The following is a 2,781-nucleotide window of genomic DNA, read 5'->3' on the forward strand; positions in this document are numbered from 1 at the left end:
TACACAAACACATGTAAATCAGGACAAAAATATTTTTTAAACCAAATTAATGAATGCTGTGGATGTTTGCTTTTTAGAATATAATTTGGTATTTTTCTGGTTGGCAAAACCCCTTGTTGAAAGGAGTACTTCCAGAGTCAATGGGAGGGACTTTGAATGGCAAAGGTCAGGGGTTAGGGGGACGGGACTTCCGGTCACAAGATGGCAACAGGGGCGGGGTATCTGTCAAAGGATGGGGCTACCAATGTGGCCCTCAACAGCTTGCCAAAATTCGGTAAACAGCCTTCCATTTGAAATAATTGCCCACCCCTGCACTAAAGGCTTAGTATAGGTATTCAAGAAGACCATGGCGGAAGAACTCTAATTTTCAAGCTTTACTCTAAGTGCCCAAGGTTAGGTTGGGAGGAAGCAGAACACACATAAGTCCCTGTGGGGCAGGGGAGCTCAGAGCCTGCTTGCATGGCCCATGCGCAGTAGGTAGGGGGTCTCTTGTATGCTTCCCAGCGTGGCCCATGGGCCCAACAGGCTGCTGAAGACTCCTGAGCGGAGTTGAACAACTGAGCCAGCTGACTGACACTAGCCACCCAATTGGAGACATTACAGCTGCCCATCTGGACGCCACCCCCCCTCCACACACACACACACACACACACAACCCAGGCATCCTGCCCAGACACCATTTCCCTTCCCTTCTCCCTCCCCAACCTCCTCCAGGGGCGCACACCAGAGTGTGGGGGAATGTAGCATGAGGAAGAGATGTGCCTCATTTTAATCAAATATTGAAGCTGCCAAACTGTTAGTTTAATAAACAAAAACTGTGCAACACTGCCTGCTCCAGAACTTGGAATCTTCTCCTCAGTTAATATTAAGAAAATGGGGAAAGACACTGCCTGCACCAGGCAGTTACGGCGCTGAGGGGGGAAAGTCTTCCACAGGGGGGCCCAACTTACTGAACACAAAACCTTGGGGTGGCAGCAGCAAAACTATCACCCCTCAGTTTAATTGTTGCAGAAGTCAAACCTTTTGCAGGCATAATAAAGAAAAACTGTGGAACATTGCCCGCTCCAAAACTTGAACCAGACCCCAAGGAGCTGCCATTCCCTGCAGTGGGACCTAGGCCCACAGTGGCCTGGCTCAGTGGACTGGCAGGATGCCCTCCCCCTCCCCCCCGCCATCCCCCATTCTCTTTGGGGCCCTGCACCTACGCCGGCAACAGCCAGCAGTTGGGCATAGTGAGTTTGCCCTGAAAGGCAGGCTGAGTAAATGCCAACCCTAGCATTGGGCCTTGGGTTACCTGGTCCCCCTCTCCTTCTGCACCGTTGCTTCTCAGAGTGGGTCCTGCCAGATGTCTTCCTGGCTCCTCAGACCACAGGTCAACAGCTCCCACATGCCACCTCCTGTTCCAGCCCCCCCTCCTCCCCCATCCCCAGCATCCCCCAATCAGTGCACAGCATGAAGCCTTCCCCTACTGCCTCCATCCAGGGCTTCCCCCATGGGACTCTCAGACATGTCACCCTAGGGAGCAATCTCTGGAGTGGGGGTCTCTAAGATGGAGGGGGTGGGGGTGGGGGCAGCAGCCTACCCCACCACTCTGCCCTGGAAGGACAATAGCTCCACACAGGAGGCAGTGCTGACACCACTCAGGGATGCAATAGCTGGACCCCAAGCAGTCTCTGACCCTGTGCATAAACTCCTTATCCTGGCGCTACGACTCCCAGCTCTATAGTGGTACATGTGACCTCCCTCAGAGTGGCTGGCCATCCATAGACCTTGTTCTTGGACCTTCACAGCACATTCCTGGTCCTGGACAGCTCATTCCAGCACCATGGCACTGCGGGTGCAAGCAGTCACCAACTTGTGCATTCCTACCCCCCACATCTATGATCCCCTTGGGTCCTTATGTTGCCAGCACCATTTACACATGTCTTTAGTGCTCCACAGGTGCCCAGCTAACCATCCTGGATCCAGTATCTCAGGTTCCATAACTGGGCCTCCCATACCCAAATGCGGAGTCTGCAGACAAGGGAGACATCAAGAGACCTATGGTGAGTCCCATGTCTGGACTCTTTCCCCCATCCAGGGCCAGAAGCTATACAGCTGCTCATAATCCAGCACTGAACATGCCGTGAAACACCTGCATTCTGCCTCCCAGCTGGGTAAACCCAGATGACTGGGTTCCATCTCCCTGCTGTGAGAACCGGGAGGGCTGGAAAACCCAAGTTTCAGGGCATGGAAGTATCAACCTTCTCCAGTTCCCTGAGAGAGAGGGAGTAGGGAAGAATTCCTGTTTCCTGCTCCTCCTTAACTACAGTGGCGCTCATTCGTAGCTGCTCTGCCAAACAGCACATGGAGGATCACCAATGAAAACCTGCAGATTTACCTGTCAGTTACATCTCAACTGTGGGGCTCAAAAAAAGCTTTCAATGTATATCGGGGTCTGTTTGGGTTAGGGTTTGAGTCAGGTGGATCCGGATAAACACACTGGCCTCTCTCAGGAAAGCAGTGTGACCTGGGGTGGTCTGATGACAATTCTCCAGATTTATGACCCCACTGAATGTAACACAGACTGATAAGCCCCCAACAACAGTAGGGGGACTGAACCTGATGCCTCTGCTTTATTCCAGACCAGTGATGTGAGGATTGGAGGGTGAAGTTGTTTGAGAGGCATGAGGTCAGCGAGGAGCATTAATAAATCAGTATCATCAGCCTTCCACATGAACAATCGTTGAGCCAAGACTGTAGCAGAAGGCCACCTCTGTTTCTCCCCAAAAACTCTGCTCT

This window comes from Gavialis gangeticus, unplaced genomic scaffold (assembly GCF_001723915.1).
Source record: "Gavialis gangeticus isolate Ggan-Ray unplaced genomic scaffold, GavGan_comp1, whole genome shotgun sequence".
Lineage (NCBI taxonomy): Eukaryota > Metazoa > Chordata > Crocodylia > Gavialidae > Gavialis > Gavialis gangeticus.